Source organism: Theropithecus gelada, chromosome 8 (genome assembly GCF_003255815.1).
Source record: "Theropithecus gelada isolate Dixy chromosome 8, Tgel_1.0, whole genome shotgun sequence".
Lineage (NCBI taxonomy): Eukaryota > Metazoa > Chordata > Mammalia > Primates > Cercopithecidae > Theropithecus > Theropithecus gelada.
The window spans coordinates 11,986,553-12,002,628 of NC_037676.1; the positions used below are offsets into that span (position 1 = coordinate 11,986,553).

A 16,076-nucleotide genomic window follows, 5' to 3' on the forward strand; every position below is an offset into this window, starting at 1 on the left:
AGAAGAACTTGATAATAATTACTACTGCTGATTCTATAGCCTGAGAGAGCAAGGTGCAGATGAAGTACCACTGGCTGATATCAAGTGTGCAGTCTGCAGAACTAACAGTAGTTAGATCATAGTCACTATTCATCAAGCATTTATTCAGTACCCAGTGAGTGGCAGAAACTTGGCTAAACATTAGGAATATAAACCTAAATTATATATTCTACCTCTGCTACTAAAGCTTACAATTTTGTGGGAGAAACTCCTGTAGACAAAGATAATAGTTCTAAAGTTAAAGTTCTATCATGGCCACAATATCATTGGTAGGGGTATGAATACCAAGTAGAGGCTCATTAATTTCCTTTCCCTCCCTTCCCTTCTCATTATCCTTTCCTTTCCTTCCCTCCTCCTTCTCTCCCTTCCCCTCCTTTCCTTTTTTCCCCCTCCCTCCCTCCCTCCCTCCCTTCCTCCCTTCCTTTCTTGGTGGCTCAGGGGATGGTGGATATGTCACCTAGGGCTTCACGGAGGCGAACATGTCTGAATGAGATCCTCTGTGGTAAATTTTCTGCCTCCAGAACGTTCAAGTCAAATGGTATTTGCGGTACAGTTTCCTACTGGATGGAAGAAAACTTCCTTTCTTTCTGGCTTCAGATTTCTACTATTCTAGAATTACCTTTTTGGAAAAGATAGCAGAGGAAACAATAAACTCCAGAGAATTGCTTGCAACTTGAAAACTCACTGGTACCTTGGAGGGGAACATGTATCAGAAGCATTTCAGAGAACAGGTTTTTTGTTGTTGTTTTTTGTTTTTGTTTTTGTTTTAGATGGGGTTTCACTCTTGTTGCCCAGGCTGGAGTGCAATGGCGCGATCTGGGCTAACTGCAACCTCCATCTCCTGGATTCAAGCGATTCTCCTGCCTCAGCCTCCTGAGTAGCTGGGATTCCAGGCATGTGCCACCACGCCAGGCTAATTTTTTTATTTTTACTTTCTCCATGTTGGTCAGGCTGGTCTCAAACTCAGGTGATCCGCCTGCCTCGGCTTCCAAAAGTGCTGGGATTACAGGCATGAGTCACCATGCCCAGCCCTCAGAGAACATTAAGAGAAGAAAATTTTCAAAGAAAACAGTTTTAGCGTGTGTCCCAGAACAAATGATTCAAGTCTTCAGATTGAAGGGAACTCATGAGGATGCAATGGTACCAGAAAGAAAAATTGACCACGTAAGAAATATCGTTGTGAATTTTCAGATTTAGGAGACAAGCAAATGGTTCTAAATGTAATCAGAGAAAGAGAAAAAGAGATTATGCATTAGGAGTTGGGAATCAATGGTATCAGATTTCTCAAAAGTAACAGTGCAGAGAAGATGACAGGCAAATATGACTTCAAAATGTGGATGGGAAATTATGTCGGCCTTAAAATTATGTGATAAGTCTTAGTTTTATTTTTAACCTCTTCTCAAAAGCTACTGAAGAGATAGCTACCCCCAAATTAAAAAATAAACACAGCAGGAAAGACATGACAAAAGGAAGCCAAGAATTCAGCACAAGTGAGGATGGAACAGAATTTTCAGGATAAAAGTTGTGTACCAAGTCCATGGGTAAATCATTTCACATAAATCCTGAAGTTCTCTCTGGGAGATGTCTCTTAAAAAAGGGAAATAATCAATTATATATGACATATTGAGAGGAATTTTATAATAATGTCAAGCAATTTGGATGGAAGAATTATTAATAGTTATTGAGAACATTAGGGATATCAATTATCAACCCCAGGAAAAATGGTTTTACAAGAAGGAAAATATAAGTATAGCACACTCCATAAGTTGTGGCTATTTTTTTTCATGTAGTCAAAATAATGCAAATAGTAAACATTAAATTAACCAAAACATTTGAAGCAATGATTTTCAGTGCATAGGATTCTGTAAGGAGTGAGGTTAGGGACAGCAGGGAAAATAATTTAAGGGAGATAGTCACTTTCTATAGCAGGAAGTTAAGAGATAATGTCTAAAATAGAAAAAAAAATCATAGTACAATCATATTGTTTAGAAATGCAGAGTTAAATATCAGCAGACATAGCTAAAAATAATTTAAAGTATTATGATTCTGTGGGCCATTTGCTAAGAAAGTTTTATCTCTGGATTTCAGAATTCATGCTAAAAATATTTTAAATTTTTAAATGTTCTACAGCAGTAATTAAAGATTGAGTTGATGCATAAACATGACTGCAGTTCTACAATATGTCCGGCGGGACCAAACCATTTCTTTTGCCCCTTCCCACTCCCCACACCATCCCCTCGCAATTACACAAACACCAGTCTCATGTATGTAGCAAAGAAAAGGTGCCAGTTTGAATATTTATGTCACCAATATCAGTGCAATTTCTATGAGATTCTTAGGTCAGTTCCTTCAGAGTGTCCTTTCCTTCCCCTACTCTCCTGGGGAATTCCTGAAATTTGGAACAGGTATTCTTAGGAATTGTCTAAGCCATAGTTTTCCTAAAATGTTATTTGAATAGAAGTTTAAGATACATAAAATAGCATATAAATAGCATTACATTAGCAAATGCACATGAATGGGAATTCTCACTCAAATTCCCACTTTTCCTGAATACCTCACTCACAGTACTTGGAAAGATAGCAACTTTTGTATTCATCCCATCAAATGCAGGTATCTTGTTTTGTCCTTTGAGAATACGTGTGATATATATAAATGTGTGTGTGTATATATATATTTACAGATAATTTATTTATATATTTATATATTATCTGTAAATATATATATACACACACACATATATACACATATGTATACAGATACATGCACACATAAATATGTATATGTAAACACACATACACACATATAAATGAACACGCTATTGACTTCTGGGTTGTGAGTGTGTGTGTGTGTATACATATATATATCAATATAAATAAGTGAAGGCATGATTGACTCTAGGATATTCTATTAAATATCCTGAATATTTAATGGAAGGGAAAATAAAGACATAACAGTACAGCCACTTTACTTTTCTTTTTTACTTTTTCCTTAGATAGCTAGAATTACTTCTGGTTTCCCTTAGAGTTTTTCATCCTGATTAGCCATCGCCTGTTAAATTTCTAGGTCACGTTCTCGGCCACCTACTGCTTTAAACACATACACATACGGACACACACACACAGACACATACACACATATGTATATATATATACACATATATACACACAGACATATACACACAAATATATATGTGTGCGTATGTATGTATATAAATATACACACACACATATAAAAACAGTTATCACATAGCATGTGCTTAGTCACTGTGGAAAGAGAGAGAAGATATAAGGAAAATAATCTCATGTTAATTAAACATAACTTATACTTTCTAAAATGCTCTCTTGGCATATGAACCAAGAAGAAGACACCTCTACATTTGGCGCATTTTGTTGCTATGTGGTGAGGGTCACCTTGGTAAGATGCATACACTGGAAACCTGAACATCCTCTAATGATATGAAATCTTACTGTATCTTAACCTACTCTTGGGGAGTCACACTTGTACATCATATGTGCCCCCAAAACACTTACTGAATTGAATTAGGCAACTAGAAAAGACAATCAACAACCTGTGAACAGACATGATCACAGGACCACAACTTAATGTAGTTCTTCAACTCAAAGTAAATCTTCATTACAAAGAGCATTTGTGGAAGCCAAAATGAAACCCATTTTCTTAATGATAATGTCAAAAAACAAATTACCAAGCAAACTACATTGTGTACATTTGGGCACCTTCCCACTGGCACACAGCTCAATGATCGATGAAGAAGGATGCTCTTTATTGCCAAACTGAACTGACATATGCTTAGAAGCAGCAAGAAAGCCCAGGGAAGATATTATGTTTCTTAATTCCTTTATGTAAAGTCACAAACAAATAGCAAAAACCTTAAGATCACATTTTAAAAAAGCATTTCTATGAGTCTAGTCCAGGCAGTCAACTTTCAATAAAAAACAAGTAGTGTTTTTCCTTTAAAATATTCATGTTACCTAATCTAAATTAGACAAGACTAGAATTAGACTGTGGGTGGATAAACCTTTAATAACATAATGAAGAATTTACCTCCATACGATTTCATGCAGATTGCCTTTCTTTAGTAGCAATATGTGTTTTAATCCCACACAAAATCATTATTCATCTACTTTTACATACTTTGTTTAATGCTGGAATTTACTTGTTATACCTCATTACATGTTAGTGGAAAACATGAATCCCTGTTAAAATTTTTATTGGCAAATTGCTTTATGAAGATTAAAATATTATATATGAAATAGCTTCCATGTCTTTTGATGTTTGGAAAGCATCAAAAACTTTACTAAATTAAAGAATAAGTCATCTATAATGAGCCGAGTAAGGGGAATAAGGAGTATATCACTTTTTCCAAAAGACACATCCAACGTTCCATCAATTTTGGTCTTTAGAAGATAAATTAAGAAATAGGTACCTAACTGAAAAATATTATTTTATTGTTGACCAAGTTTTAGGTATATCTGAGTTTTTACTGAACTTAAAATACTTTTTTTTTTTTCTCATTCTTAGCCCTCAGTGATTCAGGCAAATTTGAAAGTTAACTCTTTCAATCCACTAGAAATCAGCTCCTAAGAAAAGAGCAGGGTGTTGCAAAATTGCAAGCTATTATTTCAGTGGTGCTCTATTTTTATATCCAGGTTGCTGCTATTCAATGTCACTTCCAGTAGTGTCTAATTTTCTTGCAGAGGAGACCAGATACTGGCAGCGTTTGACTTACCACCCACTTTATGGCTCAAGTCAGCCAGATTTGGAGATTCTTTTAACATTTTCTTAAGCAACACACATGTAATTTGAGGAAACTGGGAATATTTTATGATATTTTCCTGATATCACTGAGATCTTTCTGGGGATATTGGGTTCTAGGAGATACCAGAATTAACACAGCCATGAGGGACAATATTGCTTTATGGATGTAGTAATTTCTAAGTATCTATGTTTTATTTGGATCTCCATGTTTTATTTTTTTTTAAGTATGCAATCTTCTTAATAGTAGTGTTTGATTCTATATAGAATAATTTGGGCATTTACAAATACATTGTACCTTAGATTAATTCTGCAAATAAATTCATTAATGAATAATTATCTTTTTGGGCACAATATTTCTTTTCTGTAGAATCTCTTACAATAAAGAAAAGTATTGCCTTTCCTCTGAGCTTGTTTCACTTGAAATTTTTCATGTAACAGGAAGTAGCTTAGGGTTAAATTTGGTGTTAAATGTGTGGCTGACCTTTTTATTATTGATGGCAAAGCAGTATGATTGAAATGTGGTTTGCCTTATTATAAAAAGATATTTTTATTCAACAAGGAACACAGATTATAATGTTTTATCATCATCATGGTGAGATGTGGTTTTGTTTAAGTGGTCACTTTATTTTTAGCTTTGCTATCATTTCTAAGAACACTCCAACAGTAGACACAGTAATCACTAAGTATAAATAACAGATATAGCTACATCAACACAGGTGCTCAGATAGCAAGTTGACAGTAGGGAATTACATTTTTAGTCATTCCATAAGCACAATTTTCACTGAAATTAGGAACAAGATGTCATTAGGGACTTAATTACTTCTGTGAGCTTGGTATCCTACTTGGGCCTCTGCTATCAACTTTTGTCTTCCATACATTTCTTTTTTTTTTTTTTGAGACGGAGTCTCGTTCCGTCGCCCAGGCTGGAGTGCAGTGGCCGGATCTCAGCTCACTGCAAGCTCCGCCTCCCGGGTTTACGCCATTCTCCTGCCTCAGCCTCCCAAGTAGCTGGGACTACAGGCGCCCCCCACCTCGCCCAGCTAGTTTTTTGTATTTTTTAGTAGAGACGGGGTTTCGCCGTGTTAGCCAGGATGGTCTCGATCTCCTGACCTCGTGATCCGCCCGTCTCGGCCTCCCAAAGTGCTGGGATTACAGGCTTGAGCCACCGCGCCCGGCCGTCTTCCATACATTTCTATCATCTCATCTTAATTTTGTCATCTAACTGTAAATGTTTGAGCTTATTTTTATCAACAAGTGTTTTTCTTAATACCTAAGAAATATTAAGTGCATTAGAAACTTACAATGACAATTATAATAGTAAAAAAAACCCTTCAATTAATTAAGCACTTATTATGGACTAAGTACTGTATTTGGTGTGTTACTTAGAAGCTATCTCCTTTAGTAGTAATACAAATATTGTATGAAACAGATACCATTATTGCTCTAATTTGATAGGGAAGAACTTTGGCAGGACTAAGTAACTAGCTCAGTGTCAAATTCATACTGGTGGGCAGGAATTCTCTCCCATTTTTGTAAGGGTATCTGTGAAATAACTTTTTTTTTTTTCCCTGGTGATTAGGGTTAGTTACCTAAATTCTACATACCTCAGTTTTCTCAGTTCTATGATGGGAATGAAAAAACTGTTGAGGGGAAAATGATAATGAGTTAATAATAATGAGATTATAATATATGTAGAACACTTAGTCCATGGCACATTTCAAGCACTCACTAGATGTAAAGTCACTTGGTCATGATGGTGGTGATGGTGATAATGATGATGACTCCTTTAGCTTTCGACTGATCTTAGCACAGAATCCAGGGCTGAGTATGAGCTGAAACTATCTCTTTCTTCTATGTCCGTGATATTTCAATAGAGATGAGCGATTAGAACAAAATGTGAGTGAAACACAACTATTCTTTATTCTTTTTTTTTTTTTTTCTGAGATGAAGTTTTGCTCTTGTTGCCCAGTCTGGAGTGCAATGGCGCAGTCTTGGCTCACTGCAACCTCCGCCTCCCAGACTCAAGTGATCTCCTGCCTCAGCCTCCCGAGTAGCTGGGATTACAGGTGCCTGCTATCACACCTGGCTAAAGTTTTTGTATTTTCAGTAGAGACAGGGTTTCACCATGTTGGTCAGGCTGGTCTCGAATTCTTGACCTCCAGTGAGCCGACCACCTCGGCCTCCCATATTCTTTCTTGATGAATTGACCTATGCCTTTTTAAACGAGGACTTGTTGATTGTACTGTATGCAAAACAATTTGCACATACCAAGTCTCATCTGATGCTCAACATGAACTGGAAATCCCATAGTTTACTAATAAAAAGCAGACACTCAAAGTAGTTATGGGGCAAGCATCAAATCACAGAGCTTCAAGTGGTCAAGAGGAAATCAGAGCCAGTTTTCTGACTTTGCCCATTATTTTTTTCAGTACACCACCCCATTTAAATTGTGGAAAATTCGCTAGTGCTCTGTGCTCACTGGCCTCATGTAACTTTTAATTTCAAACCATTTATGGATGCCTATGCTTCCTTCTGGTGCTTAATGAACTTGAAATGTCATCTAATGAGAGTGTTGTTAACCTCTGGCCTCAGGCTCTGATGACTCTTTCCAACCTCTTACTTTCCTTCCCCTTTAAAAATTATTATTCTATTATTACAGGATGTCTGGAAAATAAGAAAGAAGTCTAACTCCCACACATTACCATTCCTCAACCCTGGTTTTCCTTTTTTTTTTTTCCTTCGCTTTTCCTACCATTCATTTCACAAACATTTGTTGACAAATAAGCGTTGATAATTCCTGTCATGCTAATTATTTTGCTAATTGCTGGGAATAAAAGAAACACTAATTGAGTATCTAAACTTGCTGTTTGATCTTCCTACTTCCTTTCTATCTCATTTCCATTAACAGGGCTGATTTTTTCTCTGAATTATTTGAATTGCATTGCTAAAACACTTTGTTATTTCAAGCTAATACGGAAACAACCTTTTCACACATACAATTGTCTTTTCCATCCATTTATCTCAATTAATGAGCAAGTTCATAAGCATGCTGTTTATATTATCTTTAGATTTTTTTTTTGGCATTGAAGTCACTGTTTAATCTTTTAAAGTTCATTTACATACTCTGTAATCCACTGAATCAAAACTAACAATCTTTTTAAACGGGGTCTCAAGATCCTAGTTTATTCATTATTATTCTGTTTAACTTTCTTAAAAATTGCCCATTTATTTCTCAAAACTCTATAAACTATCAGTTTAAAGCCAAAACAGAACCATAGAAGTAAACACTGTATTTCTCTATCACACCAAAGTCAATCAAGAGTCATTCTTCTCTGTAACTCTGTTTGGTCTATGTTGTTTATGCAAGGCGCTTATCTTTCGTGTGGGGAAGGCAGGCCCAATATTCACACTACTTCCCTCAAATCTGAAAGTTTTCGGTGTTCCCTTGTCCTCTTCCAATTCTCATGTGTAATTCTTGACATGTCTCTGTTTTGATAATAACATCCTTGATCTAGATCTTGGTCATTTGGAACTTTGCCATACTGTAATAGTTTTTAAAGAGTGATTCTCATATAACACTGACATCACTCATTTTTCAAGAGGAAACCAATAAAATACAAACAGAAGATGAGTTTCAAATGATCCATTTTTGACCTATTTTAAGCCGGTAAGATCTAAACCTCTATGAATAAGATTAAACCATCCCATAAGTATTTGTAGTGAGTTATACAGTATGCGTAGGTATAGACAGAGACAGAAAAATTCTCTTTTTAAAATTATAATGCCCTTATGAAGAAAATGAAGTGATGTGCTCTTTTTCACTAGGCCTTCTAGGAATCATGCAGTCAGCTATAAGAGCCACCACTTCATTCCACTTATTTCCCATTCCAATAATGTAGAGTGTGGTGACATTGAAAGGAAGTGTTGAATAGTGTATCTTTTAAGTAGAAATAACATCAGGAAACTCAATCTGGTCATGAAAATGGAAAAAAAGAGCATCATGACACATTCTCTCTAAAGAAATGGCAGCTACTAGAAATGGAATGTGTTATGTTTATGAGAAAGGGTCTTGTCTCAGAAGGTATACTGCTTCAGCACACACAGCAACAAATATTGTCATTTATGAAGTATGATGCAGGTGAAATAGCCAATGCTCCCATTTTATACCACATTGCTCAGACATTTATTTATATACTATAAAAATTCTGCATTCTACAACTGAATGACTTTGTAGAAGGCTTAGAGTAGATGTACAAATCAATTAAGGGATTGAAAACATGCTGGAGAAATGTAAACTTTTTTTAATATATCAACTTAGGCTTTTTATATATTTAGTGAAATAGAACATAGAATTGGAAATAAGCTACAGCAACAATGATTTAGGCTAGTTAGAAGAAAGGATGTCTGGTGGGGGGGTTACTGTAAAATTGCCTCTGAAAGTCATTGGTTGGGATAGTTTTATTATGATCATTTGAGTACAAGGATATAAATTAGAAAAGTTATTTTCTAGCCCTATTTTTAAAGAAACACCAGATTAATATAATTATTAGCATATGGATTGATTTTGACATAAATATCAAATATAATAAAATAGTCATAAAGCAAGTTACGACTGTAAAGTGTTTGTTGTAGGCATACTAATTTGATTTTTTTTTAAAGTTATGATTTTTTTCCCATATAAGTAACACTGTGACAGCTTTACTCTTTTTTTTTTTTTAAATAAGAGGATCTCCAATTTTCTGTCTGTAAAGCACCCTTCTACTGGACATGTTCATACTTCATTATGCATAATTATTATTGGAGGGCAGGATGATGGGATAAAAAGATACATGAATTATGAATCAGGGCACTGTGGCTCTGCTGTCATCTGCTAGCTAGAGGTGTGACCTTGGACAGGTCACTTTTAAATCCCATTTCTCAGCTTCTTGTAGGCAAGCTCAAGACAGTGTTAGAGGAGACGATCTCTTACGTTCTTTCCTTCCCTGAAATTCCATTTGGAGATTTTAATTAAATCATAATTTAGGTAAGTCAGTATTTTATCTTTCACATATATAAAAAGTAGATTCTTTTTCTCATATTTAAGGAGTTTTAACACAAATTGTCACTGAATAGTTAAAATGTATCAATATAAGTTATTCTAGTATAAAATTTGAGAATAGCTAATATAGCAGATGGTCACCTTGTACTAAATAAAAACTTATAAAGAAAACACTTACTTGATTTCTTATGATTCAACTGTCAAAATAGCTCTCCATCTTTCACTTAGTATATTTTGTGTTCATCTAATAGATTTGAAAATGTACATGAATATTTCTTCCCTTTATGTACCATTTTATTTCTGGAAAATGATGATTTTTATTATAAATATTCAGAAATATAACAGTATCTTATGCATTATAAGTCCATACTTTTTCAGTCATTACTAAAGTTCTTTCCTAATATATTGCACATTTAAACATTTAAGATTACCTTAAAGAGACTACAGTCAGGTGGAAATGTAATTTTACGATTACATAAAGTAAGGACACAAACAGTTTCCATATGACTGCAGTGATTTCTGACTGCCTTAAAAGAGTTATAATGAGTGTCAGTGTCATTGAGATTGACTTCAGGTATTCAAAATATTACACAAAATGTGACCTAAGCAGTGAATCCAAGAAAATTAATGTAAACTAAATTCGATTCTGACACTTAAATTTCCAAAACTCAGATTAAATACTACTTAGGAGAGAAATAATTCCTGAAATTTCACGTGTTTACTTTTTTAAAAAAATGAACCTTTTAAGCTGTACAGGAGAAGCTTGACATATGGTTGAAACTGGCTTGGGTAAAATAATAAGAAATTCAATCTTCGTAGTTTTAAATGAGACACAAAATACTCTTTGGAGACTGATTATTAAGCAAAAGTCACTCGGGTGCTTTCTACTCTCCCTCTTGGCACAGGAAGGTAGGGTAGGAATTCATTTACACCTCACACTGATGTGTGAGAAAATGTATTTGTTTCACGTTGTGCCAAGAAATAGGAAAACTGATCTGACAGCTCAATTAATAAATAAGTTAAACATAAAAAGGGATAAAAATAAAATCTTACTTTATGGAGGTAAACAGTTAAATCTGTATGGAGTCTATTTTAGAACTGACAGTTTGCTAAAACGAATTGACTCACAATTTTCTACTTATCAAACATTTTCCACTTCTGATTTTATGGCTTTGCTCTAAAACCTAGGAAGTCACCAACTCAGGGCAAGATGCTAACATTTATCTCAATCTTTCTCTCTCTTCAAAGACCGCCTCAAAGCATAAAGATAGTCCATAGCGCCTTACCTAGACAACGAGGAGCTGAAACGCCAAGGCATGACACTGCTCAACACTCAGGCTAGGAAAGAAGTCCGTCCCCGTTGGTTTCTCCAAAATCTAAGTTCCCATTTCGTGGTTGAGATCATGGCTCTATTCTGAGCAGTTTCACGCAGTGTGTGATTCTAACGAAAACACCCTCTGCAGCTGGAGGGAGCCTTAGCGAAGGCAGGATTCTGTCAAGGCATTCCTAGTGACTTCTGTCTACTAAATTCAGACTGAGGTTTTGCAAAAGGGGCCTCCACAACCAGGCCCAGATTGCCTGGAAAGTATTTCCTGCCTCTGAGGAGTGTGCATGCGAGAAAGGCTGTACGCAGAGAGGGGAGGAGGGGAGAGCCCAGCCGCCTGGGCGTTTTAGGAGTTCTGATTTTACACAGAACTCAAGTGAGTTTTGTCAGAGCTCTTGAGGTGATTAGCTGGAGAGTCATAAAGTCCTAGAGCTTTTTCTATCCCACACTGCTTATGAAAAAGAAAGAAAAAAAGAAAACATAGTTCTCTCTCCATCCACAACCTTTCCACTATATTAAATGTATATGCACAGCTTAATCAAAATGCCTTTGCTTGCTCTCATTTCAAAAGATCTTTTAAGAGAGCAAGATGAATTTAGCCTTAATACCATAATTCTTCTAAATGGTAAAACCTTTTTTGAACGTGACTTAAAATTGGAAATGCTGCAGCTTTTCATTTGTCCCTGAGACCATCTGTAAGTAAAATCCCAAGCATCCAGTTAATAGAACGATTTCTTCCAGATCTCTCTGATCACAAGAATCCTTCACAGAATTAAAATAGTTTGTGTTATGGCAAATGCAGCAGCACATTACCTCTAGTCAGAATCCTCCAGTTACAAAAATCCAGTGCTGGAGCAGAAGACAGGCTCCATCTTGATCGTATTAGAGTCTTGCTGACATTAAACACTTACAACTGCTTCCATCTAGCATGGCAGCATTCCTGAATCACATCTCTAAAGCCGCTCATGGTATCTGCATCCTTCATCCGTCACAAATTTTGTGAACTATCATCTGTTTATCTTTTCTGCTTTCTTGTGCCTCCCCTGAATGACTTCCTTCTAGCTGCTCCAGGCTGGGAATTTGGACTACCATTTGGTTTTGATTAAAACCAGACAGCCAACTCTGGAGAATTTAGGGAATAAGCTAATGGAAACTGCAAGTATGGCTTTAATTAGTGCATCAATTAATAATAGATGTTAGCTCGTCTTATAATAAGATGTCACAAATACAAACACAGAGAAAGCTGAAGTCGTTTCAGGAAAGAAGTTACACCAATTTTCCTTCCCTTATGACCCAGAATCCTCTTTAGAGAATGTGGAAGGAAAGAAGAGGGAGGTGGCCTTGGGACATCCAGGCTGTGGAGAGGCCAGTAGAGCAGCTTCATTGTTTATACCAGGGAAGCAGGAAACGGCATCTCTGACTTTAATTATCTTGCTTGGTGGAAATTGCTCAGTAATGTCTCCCTTCTACTTTATTTACGATCAATGGATTCTGCTGCTATTTATGACTTAAGCATTTTTTTTTTTTTTTGGTGACTAATGATCAGATCAATTATTGGGTCTACGTGCTTCTTGCAAATTTCTAGAAGCTTTCAATAATAAGTGCAAGAATAATTCCAGTTGGATGTGATAAAATGAGTAACATATAATAAGAGGTAAAAGACATTTTAAACTTGTTGGCCCTAAGATCCGTCCTGTTCTTCTCTGAAACTGTAAGTAGTGTACATTGTTCGCTGTAATTCTCCATCCCTGTATGTCACAAGGGCCATCTTGTAGTACTTTCTGAAAATATTGGGTAGGTGATCACTCAAAGATGCCCAATGTTCTAACTACTATTTCTTTGCCTATTAGATAACTAAAATCTCTCAAAGTTAATGCAAGTCATGAACTGTATTGGACACATGTTAGATGGCAAGAATGACTTATACTATGCATGAGTTTGAAGATGAGAAGTAGTCAAATGAAAACATTTGCTCAGAAGCAGTTTTAAAAGTTTAGATCAAAGTCTTATTGACTAAAAACATGAGCATTTAGTTTTCTTGAATTTAACCTTCAACCGTAGGCCAAGAAGGAAGTCTGTTGTTCCATAAATTCTTTAAAAAGTATTTATATTCATATTCAAAGTGTTTCTACTGACACGATGCCTATTTAATCTTTCCAACAATTTTGTGTGTATTCTTAAGTTTTATTTTACAAATAAAGTATTGAGAAGTAATTTTCTCACAGTCAAATGACAGAAAGTGCCCAAGTCCACACTGGAACTCAGATCTTCTACCTCCAAGCTTTGTGCTTTAATTTTTTCTCCATAAACTGCCTCCCTTGACTTCTACTTAATTTATTTAAGAAATTGGGAAGACGTCTTAAACTCTATAAGTTTCTTATACTTCTTTAAAAATAGAGACAATTTCACATAACTTACAGATTGGAAAGCAGGATGAACTTCATATACATAAATATTTGTGTATTTATGTTTATTTCCCTAAGAAAAACACTGGAGAGCAAAGGAATGAGAATTGATATTACATCTTTCCTAATGTATCTTGATATCTCTATCTCTGTCTCTGCCTTTATTACTGATATGCAGTGGTTACTCAATATTCTATCAGCACCATGCTAATTCTTAGCTACATTTTACTCATGAATACTGTATCCTGCCCCATATAATTTAGTTTCGTTTCTATTTATATTGGCTTGGGAAAACAAGAAAACTCTGGTCACAAATGCCTTTTAGATATCTAGAAACTCTTATTAGTAAGTGTCTCATTAACATATACTTTTCTATACAACAAATACATTATGTTTTCTTCTATTAATAGAGTTACTTCCCAAATCTTTAATTATTTGTATTTATTTTTCATTGTTCAGTTGCTTGATTCCAAACAAATCTCAGATCTTATAGTCTTATAAAGGCTTTACCAAATATAAGTATAAAGATAAGTAGTGAGAAAACTTCCTAAGTTCTTAATATTGTGTCAGGAACATTGAAGGAGTTTAAAATATTTGTCCCCTTCTTTCTACTTGCAAATCTAAATACCAACTTCCTTAAATGTTTGACTATTACTCTGTACTGGATCAGCTAATCAAATAAAGGGATAGAGACAGTTAAGAACTTGAAAACAAAGTATGCAGGATAGGAGTCTGCTCGAAAACTAACAGCCTTTGTGACCTGTGTGAGTTACCTAACCGGGGTAAGGATGTCTTAGCTTCCATAACTAAGAACTGTCACAATCCAAAAAGCTAGTCCTTATAAAGTCATTGGCTAGAATTATTTTTACACTTAAATTATTCCCTTTTTTAATGTTTACATCTCTCTTTCAGGTATTTAAAGATCCTTTCTTTTCCTTTTTTTTTTTTTTTTGAGACAGAGCCTGGTTCTGTTGCCCAGGCTGGTGTGTAGTGGTGGGGATCTCAGCTCAAGGCAACCTCCGCCTCCTAGGTTCAAGCAAATCTCCTGCCTTAGCCTCCTGACCAGCTTGGATTACAGGTGCACACCACCACACTCGGCTAATTTTTGTATTTTTAGTGGAGACAGAGTTTCATCATGTTGGCCAGGCTGGTCTCAAACTCCTGACCTCAAGTGATCTGCCTGCCTCAGCCTCCCAAAGTGCTAAGTTCAGAGGCGTAAGCCACTGTGCCTGACCTAAAGATCATTTTTCTACTTAGGTACTTTTACCTAAACAATAAGCATTAGCTATGATCATTTGTCTAGTCTTTCCCCAGTCGTTTTCAGGAAAGTTGAATCTGGACTTCTGTACAGAATTATTCAATGTCTCTAATGCAGTTCAAGAACACTTTATGTAACGCAAGATCCATCCTTTGAAAATGTGTTTTACTCTTTTATGAAATAAGTAGCAACATGATTAATTCAGTACCCACATTAGACATTTGTGATATTATGAGTGGAAGTCAGCTTTTATGTTTTCCATTTTTGTTAATGAATAGGTTTATAATAGCAATGAACTTGAAATTAATACATCAAGAGAATAAATACCTTCAAAGTATTTTGAAATATCTACACGCTTATGGTTAGTGTAATAAATGTAAGAACACTTTGTCCATGACAATTATTCCTGTAAAAATCTCTAACAATTTGCTTGTAATTAATGAAGTTACTATATTGGAAGCAATAAAAATAGAATTTATCAGATTTTCTAATTTATTTTTTCAGTAAGTTTTACATGTGTTTTCTTTTTTAAATATATTATCAAGAATATTTATGTATTTTATTATTTAAATTGTAGGGTACATGTGCACAACGTGCAGGTTTGTTACATATGTATGCATGTGCCATTTTGGTGTGCTGCACCTATTAACTCATCATTTACATTAGGTTTATCTCCTAATGCTATCCCTCTCCTCTCCTCAGATGGAGTCTCACTCTGTCACCCAGGCTGGAGTGCAGTGGCACAATCTGGGCTCACTGCAAGCTCTGCCTCCTGGGTTCATGCCATTCTCCTGCCTCGGCCTCCTGAGTAGCTGGGACTATCGGCGCCCGCCACAATGCCTAGCTAATTTTTCTGTATTTTTAGTAGAGACAGGATTTCACCATGTTAGTCAGGATGGTCTCGATCTCCTGATCCCATGATCCGCTCGCCTTGGCCTCCCAAAGTCCTAGGATTACAGGTGTGAGCCACCGCACCTGGCCCATGTGTTTTCTTTAAATAAGTTCACTTGGATAGACACATCCAGACCAAGAAAAAACATATAATTTTGTAGTTTATATTCAATAAGCATCATGTGCATTATTAGTTTATTGATCAACTTTGTCAAAATTTTGACATCCCACTTTGGTAACCATGTAGTATTCACCTGAAAGTACACATTAAGGGAACACACCAAAGTTTGGTCTTAAATTATCAAAAGTAGCAAAATCATATAAGCTCTCCAAAACCATTGATTC

General features: G+C 35.6%; 1 protein-coding gene across 3 annotated transcripts in view; it reads right to left on the bottom strand.

Annotated features, from left to right (window-relative positions):
* The window catches only part of DLC1 (DLC1 Rho GTPase activating protein), a 523,910-nt gene that overhangs the window by 413,154 nt on the left and 94,680 nt on the right, over window positions 1–16,076 (bottom strand). The window contains exon 1 of one of the 3 annotated variants that reach the window (XM_025393612.1): window positions 11,140–11,478. The exons of the other annotated variants lie outside the window; for them this stretch is intronic. The gene's annotated coding sequence lies outside the window, so the exon portion shown is untranslated. Of the gene's footprint in view, window positions 1–11,139; window positions 11,479–16,076 lie in introns of those variants that run through there. 3 annotated transcript variants of the gene reach the window in all.